Here is an 11,328-nt window from a genome sequence, read left to right as displayed (position 1 = left end):
CAGCTGTTAACGCTTGGCCCAGCAGCAGGGGCGGAGCTCTGGGGGGCTGACCGGGTGGAGCTGGCCAATTCCTTCCTTGCTGAGGGGCTGAGGGGGTGGGGACCAGGGAGGAGGGAGGAGACAGACGTCGGGAAGGAACATCGGGACCAGAGGAAAAATACAGAAACAGACAGGTTACTTGGCAAAAAGGAAGGCTCGGCCCACCTCCAGCTCGTATCCTGGATCCCAGAAACATCTCCCCGCAGACATCACATCTCTTTCCATTCACCTTCTCTGCCCTTCTCACAGAAGGGAGATCTCTGCACCCCTTCCTTTTCTTCAGAACTTTCCCCTTAAGGTAACGTTATGGGTTCTAGTTTTGTTATCCAAGTGATTTCTTCTGATTCTCACAGTGACCAGCTAGGGTGGTATTACTGTCAACTCTGCCCCCTCCCCAGCCATGCCCTTTACATGAGAGGGAGGAAATGGAGGAGGGAGGTAAGGGGGCTTGCCTAAGGGTGAGAGCTGGTGTCAGAGCCCCCTCAGTCATCCATGAGACTAGCTGCTCCTTGAGTTGAAGTTGGTGGCCTCAGTCCGCAGGGGACATTTACTGGGTACCTACATGTGCAAGGTCTCACTCTGGATTCTGGGGCAACAGAGGAAACAAATCCCGGTTTCTGCTTGGGAGGAGTTTGCTACCCCCTACCCCCTTCACACACACGAACCCATGTGCGTGCGTGCGTGCGTGCGTGCGTGCGTGTGTGTGTGTGTGTGTGTGTGTGTGTGTGTGTTTTAGGGGTGGGGAAGTAGGGCAGGGCAGCCTTTCATCTTGTGTGATGCCAATCTCAATGGGATGTGGGCAGACCACATGCCTCTGGCCAGCCCAGAAAGGATGGAAAAGTTGAAGGTGGTTGCCTCAGAAGCCTTAGCTGGCTGGCCATTTTAAGTGTTTGGCTCTGTGCTGGGCACTCAGGAGAAATCAGACGCCTTTTAAGTGAAGGGATGGTGGAGGAACGGCCGTGAGCAGTCTGGGGTGGCAAACCCAGAATGCCAGCAAGTGCCAGCAGAAACAAAGAGCTTCCATCAGGGTTAGTGGGAAAAGAAATCTAAGGCACACATCTTGGAATCGTACCTTTGCCCTTTCTGACCGCTACCCTCACCCCCTGCTTGGCAAAGCACTTCTTTGCTCTGTGTTCCTGGGCACCTCCCCGTGAGCATTCTCCTTCCCTCTTGGTGAAAGGCAAGCAAAGTCTCTGACGAGATGGCGCTTTTCAGGGTAACGTTGAAATTCAAGGGAGCCCTCTTAGGATGGGGTGCTGGGTTTGAAGAATGATCTGAGTGATTTCTCACTGGAGTCTGTTTAGAGGCCACCCCAGAGAGCTCCGATAACAGCAAAGAACCATAGTGACTGCTAATACAGCCTGCTCTGTGGAGTAGCCCTCTCCAGTCATGCTTGTGAAAGCAGACATCCGTCCCTGGATTTCACGCCGCGTTATTCTGTTCTCTGCAAAGCCCTTGGGACTTCCTCGTAGTCTTCTCATCTAGTCCATCTATCCTCCCTTCCTCTGCAATGTGAGCTCCATGGGAGCAGTGTCTTGGTCACTGTCCAGGGCTGGCTTCAGTGTCTGGCTCCCAGTAGGTGCTCTGCATGTTGCATAGACCAGGTATCATGCCAAACCTTCATATGCATCATGGCATTACCAAAAGGGAGCCAGGCACTTCATTGTCATCCCCTGAGATGAGGGAACAGGAGTACAAATAGCTCACTGCTGTTGAAGGCGGCGGCAGAGTTAGCGGTGGACCCGCTCTGCCAGCGGTCACTCACAGAGGTGACAGTTGACGGGAGCTGCAGGCCCGCTGCAGTCCGAAGGATGGCACACTTCTCTCTGTAGCTGTCTACCTCACCTCGTGCACGGCTCGAGAGTTTCTGTCAGCTGTGTTGCAATGGCCGTGGTATGACTCATGCTGGCTGAGCTCGGGAGGGGGTTGTGCTGGGATCTCAGGTGGCATGTCTTTGCTCGCTGGCCTTTATAAATGGGTCCTCTCCCTCTTTGGGTCCTGGCTCTATAGTCACAGCCACCATCAGAGTTCAGCAGAGGGCTTTTGTGCCCCCTTACACAAGAAGCCTCCAGAAGGTGCCCTGGATGAGATGGAAGGACTAGTGGTCTGGGGTAGGTACCAAGGATGCCAGGAGATAGGGTCACAGGAGTCCTCCCAGCCACGTGGCAAGGCCAACGCAGACCTTTACTGCCACAGCTCAGAGAGGTCAAGCTTCTGAAGGGACACTGCTTAAGCCTAGCTGCCTGCCTTTCCTACTCCTGGGGAACATGCCCCTGCACGGACAGCTCAGTTCTTGGTTGCTCTGTCTAGGAAATTATAAGCAGAGACCAGCCAATCAGATGTAACATAATAATTATATCCACTAAAAATCACACTAACTAATGATGGCTGCTATTCCCTGTCTGTGTTACCTCTGTTAGGGGATACTATTTCTAGAAGACACAGAACTGAGTTCAAGTCCCCGCCCAGGCACTTAGCAGCACCATGAGGTTGGACAAGTGACTATGGTCTAGCCTCATTTTCCTCCCCTGTATTTGGATACAAAATTGTGCTCCCCCTCACGAGGTGACCGGGTTGAATCAGATGGTGCATATGAAGTGTTTCGTGTAGTACTCAGCACCTAGTACTTGGTGGTTAGAAAAAACCGTTTCTGCATCAGGCTTCACCATTGCAACTTCATTTCAATCTACAGAAGAAAATTGGCAGCCCTTTTTTATAAACTAAGAACTTAGGCTAAGGCTAAATGATTGGCTGAAAGGCGGAAGCTACTAAGTGAAAGCTGAGATGGGAGCCCTGATTCTGTGCTGCTCCGATCTGCATTAAGTCGACGACTGCTCTGGGGTCAGGTTCTACCTATCCTCTGGCCACTTGCTAAGGCTTACGGCTGAGTCAGAGTCCCCACCCCCAAGAGACCAGATGAGGGAATCACTATGTGGATGGGCTCACATATCACTATCACCAAGAAGAGTTGCTTTGTCTCTGCAGGCCTGGTGACATGTGCCCTTGGAGCGTGGCACCGTCCTTCATCCCTCCCCATCCTTTCCAGAATGATGACTGCTCATGATTCGCCTGCTGCAGAAGAGTGATACCCACCTCAGGACCACAGTGCTGTTAGCACCAGTCCTCAGGGTTTCTCTGAACACCTGTGAAGGTTGCGACCCCACAACTACATTCGATGTGATGGCCTCACTAACAGCCCTGTCATCTAACACCCCAGATCTTCCTGACCGTCCAGAACTCATGAGCATCTGGTGGCCTCTAAGAAAATATTGAATGGTGAATGCCCTGCAGTGGTGCTCTGTGGGGACCAAAATGACAAGATTGCATTTATCCCTTGCCCCCTCATGCCCGGCAGTCTGTGTCACTTTAACACTTCGGACTACACAGTTCTGCAGCTCCACCATCATCAAACAAGGCGAAGTATGTAGCTGGGTGGCACAGATTTTGTAGGGCCTGGGCTTGATTTCTGGCACCTCCCACCCCAGAAAGTGATTAACCCAAACTAGTGACTACAGACCAGACTGCATAACCATTGTGTTCCTGTCCTTCCTAGGGCGAAGGCTGAGATAAAGAGACAAGACCGAGGGCTCAGGAGATGATTCAGTCAGGAAAGGGCTTGTCATGCAATCATAGCCCAAGTTTATCCCCAGAACCCACATTCAAAACAAAAAAACCAAAGCAGGTGTGGTGGTGCATGCTCACAATCGCAGAGTTAGGGGGTTAGAGGCAGGCAGATCCCTGGCGGATTTCTGGGGCTCACTGGATCCCCAGTAAGTCCAAGGCCTGTGAGAGAACCTGCCTCAAAGAACCCAAGATGGAGTGAGCCTGAAAAATGGCACTGGAGAAAATACCTGGACACACACAAGCATGCACACATATGCCCACACAAAGAGAAGACTCGGAGTCAGCCGACATATCAGCTCTAAGCAGTGAGCATAGATATCAGATCTGACCTTGACTTGGCAATGACAGTTATTGTCACTTACTAAGCAAACTCTATGGTACTTGCTCAGAGCCTCCCCCTGTAAGAGTGGGGCACAGGGTTCCCTTCCCAGAGGGGCCTGCTTCCTGTAAAACTGTTTCTGCCTTACTGAAGGCTATGACAAGTGCCAGAGACCTTGGACAAAAGCCTTCACTGACTGCAGTGCTCAGTTTCCCTCATTACTGATGTCAGGATTAAGCAACACTCTGATGGACTCCAGTGGGCCAGGCAGTGGTCTCACGCTTGATGTGTGGTGCAACACGTGACTCTTGAGTCCTCTAAATTAGTTGCTATGATTGAGTTGATCTTGCAGAGGCCGAGAGAGGTGATGTCATATCTAAGGCTCTCCGTGTGGTCCCAGGACAGGACCACACAGAGGTCTGCCTGCCCCCAGAGCCTTCCAAAGGACTGGAAACAGTCCTTTGAGCTTGTCCGGGCCTAGCATGACTTGACAGGTAAAGGGGGAAGGCAGATGAAAGTTGGCAAGGTGGTTGACATTTTGTGTGAAGGGGCTGTGGGAGCTGTGAGCGTCCAGAGAGTGGGAATGATGCAAAGAAAGGCCTTACACAGCAGTCGCCCCAGGCCTCGGCACCACAGGCGGCCAATGAATAGCTTGAACCAATGGAAATATGGGTGTCATTTACAACAGGTTCTAACACTCTGGATAAGCTGGCTGTTGCCATCTCCCCTCACCCACAAGGGGACCCCTGAACTTGAAACCCACGCTCCCCTTAGTGTATCTCAGGGTCTTCGTCCTGGGCCTGTGATTTCACATCAGTAAGTTTCCCCATCATCTCTCATTCCCGAGGACTGAGTTAGATGAGCCCTTGATGGAAGGTCAGTGGCAAAAACTTGGTACCTAATAAAGGAATGCTGTGTAGGTGGGCACTGCTTAGCAGGGGTCCGACCAACCAGCTCCTGGTTCCAATGTGAACAGCCATGTTCACAGCATCCTTACCCAGCCTCCCTTACAACAGCCCATTCTATGTATCCAGCTCTTCCACAGGGCACATGGTCAGAATTTGTCATTGGCCACATTTGGAAAGTTAGCTGAGGTTCAGAGAGAGCCCCTGGTTAGGCAAAGAACCTGAACTCTTGGATGGAGCATCACCCTAGATACCAGCATGGACCCAAGGGGTCCTGGAGGTCTGTTGACCTCTACAGTTTGCTGTGATGTCCTCTATCATCACTGGACCTGAATGGAGGCATAGAGGACATGTCCCAAAACTCACTCTGTAGACCAGGCTGTCCTCAGAGATCCACCTGCCTCTGCCTCCCAAGTGCTAGGATTAAAGGTGTGCACCACCACCGCTCACATGGCCCCCTTTTGAAGGTTTTGTTTGGCCTGGAAGCTGTGTTCCTGGAAAGCCAGGACATGGGCAGAAGTGGGCCACCTTCAGCCCCCTTTACACGTTCTACTTCAGATCCTTATCGGTTCTGCCTGACACCACCTACCTTCCTGCCTAGTGGTTCTGGGAACTTGTCGGATCCAAAATCACTCTGAATTCTGACCTTAAAACGAGAGACCATCTCCCGGCACTTCACAAATAAGCAGCTGTTTTTCCTGATCGTTCTTGATAAGGATGAAGGAAACACACTACCAGGATTGACAAGGGTAAGACCAGGCCCATGTGGACCTTGTCAGCCTGTCCTTCAGTCTAGCAATTTTACTCACATACATTTGGTCTAGGCGAATCACCTCTGGGTGCAAAGCACTCTAAAGGAGGTCGACCAGAACTCCGCGTCTGATCCTGAGAAATCAGTTCGTGCGTGTGCCCTTCGCCGAGGCTAAGAGAAGTAGAAGAAGACACGGCATGCAGTCAGACACCAGGCTGTAATCTGGGAGGGGGTCGTGGAGGCACGTCACTAGACTTGCAGGACAGTTGTCAGTGTCCGTGAGTCCTCATTCAACCCTCTCAGCCGTGAGAAAAGTGAAGCCCGAGAGTGACACACCTCACCTGAGGTGACCCGAGCAGAGCTGCCATGATCTGAGCCCTTGGTTTAAGTCTTTCGCTCACTCTACCTGTCATAAGCTGGTCTGCTCCTATCTGTAGATCCCATTCAGAAGGAGCGAGGAAGGCACCGGGAAGCTGTACGGAAAGGGAGCAGGTGCAATGTACATTTTATTATTTTTGCTCCTCTGTCCACATGACTTCTTTTGTAAGTTGAAAAAGGGAATTTTACAGTTATTAAAAAGGAGCCAACCAGACGGGCTTGTGCTGAGCCGAGCAGGGAACAGTAGAATGCTAAAGTATTGTGTGGGAGTCCTGGCCTTGTGACCAGGAACTGGCTGGAACTGGAGGCAGCCAGAGGGAGGGGCCCACTAGGGTCCAGGTCCTGGAAGGAGCAGGCTTGTTAGAAAGGCCATCTCAGCTGAGTGGGTCCCAAGGGAGCCCTGAGACCCACTCCCCCCAGGGACGTGTACCTTGGGCCCATCACTAGACTGGAAAGGACTATTAGAACAAGACACTGCCTACTTCCAAATAAAAGTCAACTCTGAAAAACCTGTTAATCCTGCCATTACCAAGGCAAACAGTACCGAGGCATGCCCACCCCCCTCTGCTGGAGTCAAGCTAGGGGCTTTCTGTGAGAACCGCAGAAGGGAGGTGGCAAAGGCCTGGTTCCATCAGGGCCTCCCAGGGCCCAGGCTGTCCCATCTGCCACACGCTGGGGAGGGAAATGAGGTGTATTTCTGCCCACCTGGAAGCTTGTGGGAAATTCCACAAAGCCCCTTCAGGAAAACTTTGTTTTCTTCCTTGAACTTCTGCAAAATCAATTTTGTTATCAAATTTAACGGCATCCTGTGTGTGTTGAGAACCCATAAGAGTTCTTGGTCCTCACCCTAGGGAGTCCAGAAGTCTCTACAATGGACCCCTCCAACACACATACAGAGCAGAGCTACTTGAGAATTGGATTCTGAGTTCAAATCCTGGAGCTACCACATACTACCCTGTGACCTGGGGCAAGCCCTTTGGCCACTCTGAACCATAGTTTCAGTCTGCAGAGTAGCAGGCATGACTCCTACCCTGGGAGGCTTTGCTAGGTGAGGCAACACAAAAAGCCCTTCGCTCCATCCTGGTGAGTGTTGACTATCATTCTTATCACCGGGGTGGGTATGCCACCCGGCAGCCCAGGGAGTGTTTGTCTCCTCTGCATCTGCCACCTAAGGCCCTCAACCCTGGGCAGATACGCCTGATGATGAGGCTTAGTCACCACATTCCCCTGCCTGTGAGGGTGTGAGCGCGACTGTTGTTCTGTGCCCAGGTTCCTGAGAAATCAGCATCGAGCCTCAGCAGCAAGCAATATAATGGCGTGGAGATGAGCCTCCGGCCCTGGTCCCCTCCCCTTGCACAGACAGGCTCCGCCGTGTGCATTGTCCCACGTCACCAGCCCACTAAAGGGCTCTGAAGACACCTCTGGCAAGCTAAGAGTCCTGATAGGCAGGGGACAGTGACCTGACTCTCTAGGCTGTGGCTTCGGTGGTTTGGCCATAGTTCAACAGTCTCTGAATGGACTGATGATCTGGTCTAGGGTCACAGGCTCTCATTTGGCTGTCACAGCAGCCTAGGACAACACAGACACAGTCCAAACCGGATGCGACCAGTTTCACGCCCCTCTGTTCTCCAGTCTTTGGGGTTGCCTGCAGCTTGCAAGGTAGGCGGGAGGTATTGAAGATCAAGACTCTAAGTTAAAGTCTTCAATGCCCTTCCGTCAGTGGTAATGCTAGCAAGTTCTCGACTCAGACACACGGAGGTTTGAAGCCTGGCTCGGCATTTTGTCAACTGTGTCTCTGCGTTTAATATCATCCTCAAAGGCCACTGTGTCCAACAGCCTAAAGGAAGACACTTCTCCATGGGGAAACTGTTGACAAGACCCCAGGGTGCTTTCTGGAGCCACAAGAAGGCCCCAGGGGAGGTAGAAGCCGGCAAGCAAAGGTCGCGACAGAAAAGTCACAAAGAGGCCAGCCCGCCCAAGCATTAGTTTGTGACAAGGAGGGTGTCCCACAGGCCTGGAGGATGCTCTGTGTCACCATAAAAGAGGCCTCGTGTGGGAAAAAGGCATCATCTTTTGGGAGTCCTGATGACCTCTGACACCCCCCTCAAGCCCCAGCCAAGTCACACCCAGTTGCGACAAATGTTGGGGGTGGAGGGGAAGTTAGCTTCTAAGAGGGGGAGGTCCCCACTGGGCTATTCTGATGCCCCGCTTGAACCCTGAGGGGATGACATGGTGGGATTTACAGAAAATAAAATAAAGGCCATTTTAACTTGTTCTACCAGTTTTTACCCCCTTCTGTTTTAAAAAGAAAAAGTCATTTAACTGCTTTAATACTCCAGGTTTGCCTTTAGAGAGACAATGGGCTTTAGGGGAATTGCTCTCACTAAAGAGACCTGAGCCCTTTAGAAATCCCCCCTTCCCTGTGCCCAGCGCTGTAGCGAATAGCTTCACTATGTCCTTATTCCTGTCAGGTGGGACAGCTGAGGCCCAGGGCCGCAGAGAGACTGACTTCAGGAGAGGGTAGAGCTGGGACTTGGATGAGTCCCTGGGCTCTGCAGAACCTTGGCTGCAGCCAGCCCTGATTTCACATACAGACTTGACTGGAGTCCCTTCGGGGAAGCTACCCAGACCAAGGGGCACAGACCTTCCCACCTTCTGTGGAAGCGGTTTGTTTCCCAGAAGACCCAGATGGCCACCTTGGAGTACTCCTACCTCACGCATCTGTCTGTGGCAAGGTGCCAGATGCAGGCATGGAGAGTGGGGTATGCTCACACTGCAGTTGCTGTCCCGTCCAGTGGCCAAGGACCACTGGCTTTCCTCTCCATTTGTCACAGAGTCTTTCCCACGGCACTTTCTGTCTCGGTGACTGCCTGAAGAATGGCCTGTCCCTGCAACTCTAGATCCTTTTCTCCTGCTCCAACTCAGACCTCCTGTGAAGTCTGACTTCTTTCTCCTGGACTTGACCTATGTCTGGGTTCCCTGAGATCCTGCCACGGAACCCCACAAAGCATCCCGAAGAACTTGAGGATGCCCAGGATGTTGCAGGCAGAAAAGGTTCTGACGCCGTGACCCTCCCGGAAACGGACAAGGCAGTTAATCCTCTGGAAAGCTCAACAGTATGAATCCCCCCTCGCCTTTTTTTTAAATTTCTTTAACCCAGAACTTTGCTTTTCTATCCCCCACGTGTTACTAGGATGGAGGTGACCTTGTGTTTATCAATTGAAGTCCTTGCTGCTGCTCAGGGTTGAGTCACCAGGTTCACAAAATAAGATCACGTCTGACCAGTCAAATTCTTTTTTTTTTTTTAAAAAAAGATTTTTTATTTATTATACATACAGAAGAGGATGCCAGATCTCATTACAGATGGTTGTGAGCCACCATGTAGGTGCTGGGAATTGAACTCAGGACCTCTGGAAGAGTAGTCGGTATTCTTAACCTCTGAGCCATCTCTCCAGCCCTGACCAGTCAAATTCTTAGGGAAAATATAGCATAGAAGAAGAGTTTTCTTAAGATGTGATAAGAATGTTACCAGAAAACAAGAATTTTCCAGAATTTTGGGATGAGGATAGAATTTTGAATTATCAGCAGGCAAGATTTGCCATCCCCACCCCCACCCCCACCCCCGCAACCTCCACCTTCACTGTCTGCACACGCCTTAGTCAGAGACCAAAGCCGGGGATGAAATGTAATGGACAAGTCCCAGGGCTGGAGAGATTGCTCAGTGGTTAGAGCACTGGCTGTTCTTCCAGAGAACCCAGTTCAATTCCCAGCATCCACATGGCAGCTCACAACTGTCTGTAGTTGTAGTTCTAGGGGATCTGACACCTTCACACAGACATGCAGGCAGGCAAACACAGTGCATATAGAATAGAAATAAATAAATCCTTAAAAACAAAAACCAAGTCCCAGAAACAGTGAGTGAGTGACAAGCAGCCGGTGGAATGAGAAGCATTGTGAATGAACAGACAGATGAATTAAGTAACTGGACGATGGAATGACTGGCCTCCACGCCTTTTCTGGACTCCATGCTATGCCATCTTCTGCGGCCACACATGTTTCTTCTCCAGACCTCACCAGTCCACTTTTCCAGTCAGCTCTGGGAGGGCTCCTCACCGTCTCCAGGGTGAAGCCCATGCCGGAACCAATGCCGAAGCGCCTCCCCTTGGTCCTCACTCCGAGACACCTTCATTTTCTCCTGTGCTTGAACCACTTCAGGATTCTCTCAGATCGTTTCAGGGAAGCCACAAATACATTCCGAGGGATGCCCAAGCTAGTCCTGTACTCCTCACTCTGGTCACAGGTACATCTTCCATTTCGCCTCCCTTCCCGCCTTTTCTGAATCGACTCCCTTTGCCTCGATTCCCCCTCTGCTTCCAATGCTGCTCAAACCACCCGTGGTGTTCAGGCTCAGCCCAACCCCCCTGTGAAAGGAAAGAGGCCTGGCCCAAAAAGAGGACATTCAGAATGATTCCACGGGTATGAAGGCTAGGAAAAGGCAAAACTGATTAGGTATGGCAGCACACACCCATAATCTCAGCAGTCAGGAAGTAGAGGCAAGAAGGTTGCAAGTTCAAGGCCAACCTGAGGAGCAAGACTCTCTCAAAAACAGAGTGCTCGCTTTGGCAGCACATCTGCTAAAACTGGGACGACACAGAGACGATTAGTGTGGCCTCTGCACCAGGAAGACACGCAAATTCATAAGGCCCAAGTTTTTAACTCCACTTGGGAGGTAGAGGCAGGTGATCCCTGTGAATGTGAGGCCACTCTGGTCTACATAGTGAGTTCCAGGCCAGCCCGCACTACATAGTGAGACCCTGTCAAAAAATAAAAATGAAAAAACAAAACCAACCCATTAGGTACAGATCAGAACTGTGGTTGCTTTTGGGGTGTAGTAATTAACTCAAAGGGGTACAAAGGGGCTTGGGGCAGTTTGGGTAGAGTCTAGATCTTGATTCTGGTCGTGACTGCGTGGGTGGATTCATCTGCCAACGTTTATTGATCTCTGCTTCAAAGATCTACTCATTTCCCCTAGTATAAATTAAAAAATAAAAATCGGACTACCTAGACATCCCTGACAAGAATTCGCTCTTGTGTCTATTAATTCTGTCAAAGCATTCTGTCTACACAGAAGTTTCCCTGCAGGGGAGAGTGGATATGACTCTATTATGGGGCTTGAAATAATGTAGGAAGTGACAGCAGTGGCCAGCTCTTACAACAGCAAGTGCTGTTGACCAGATGCTATCTGTTTGTCACCCGGGTGTGGCCGTGCTCTGGCTGGCATTTGTAACCTGTGGTTTCTCCACTGGACAACG

At 51.1% G+C, this 11,328-nt stretch overlaps 1 non-coding gene across 1 annotated transcript; it reads left to right on the top strand.

Moving 5' to 3' along the window:
- The first annotated feature begins 10,626 nt into the window (after positions 1–10,626).
- LOC128098004 (U6 spliceosomal RNA) lies at positions 10,627–10,730 on the top strand. The gene has a single exon (XR_008214055.1). It is a non-coding gene; the product is annotated as a U6 spliceosomal RNA (small nuclear RNA).
- The last annotated feature ends 598 nt before the right edge of the window (positions 10,731–11,328 follow it).

The sequence above is a fragment of the Peromyscus californicus genome, unplaced genomic scaffold (genome assembly GCF_007827085.1).
Source record: "Peromyscus californicus insignis strain IS unplaced genomic scaffold, ASM782708v3 Scaffold_5__1_contigs__length_169319896, whole genome shotgun sequence".
Lineage (NCBI taxonomy): Eukaryota > Metazoa > Chordata > Mammalia > Rodentia > Cricetidae > Peromyscus > Peromyscus californicus.
Note: the sequence above shows the minus strand (reverse complement) of the source record. Positions and strands in the feature narration are given on the sequence as shown.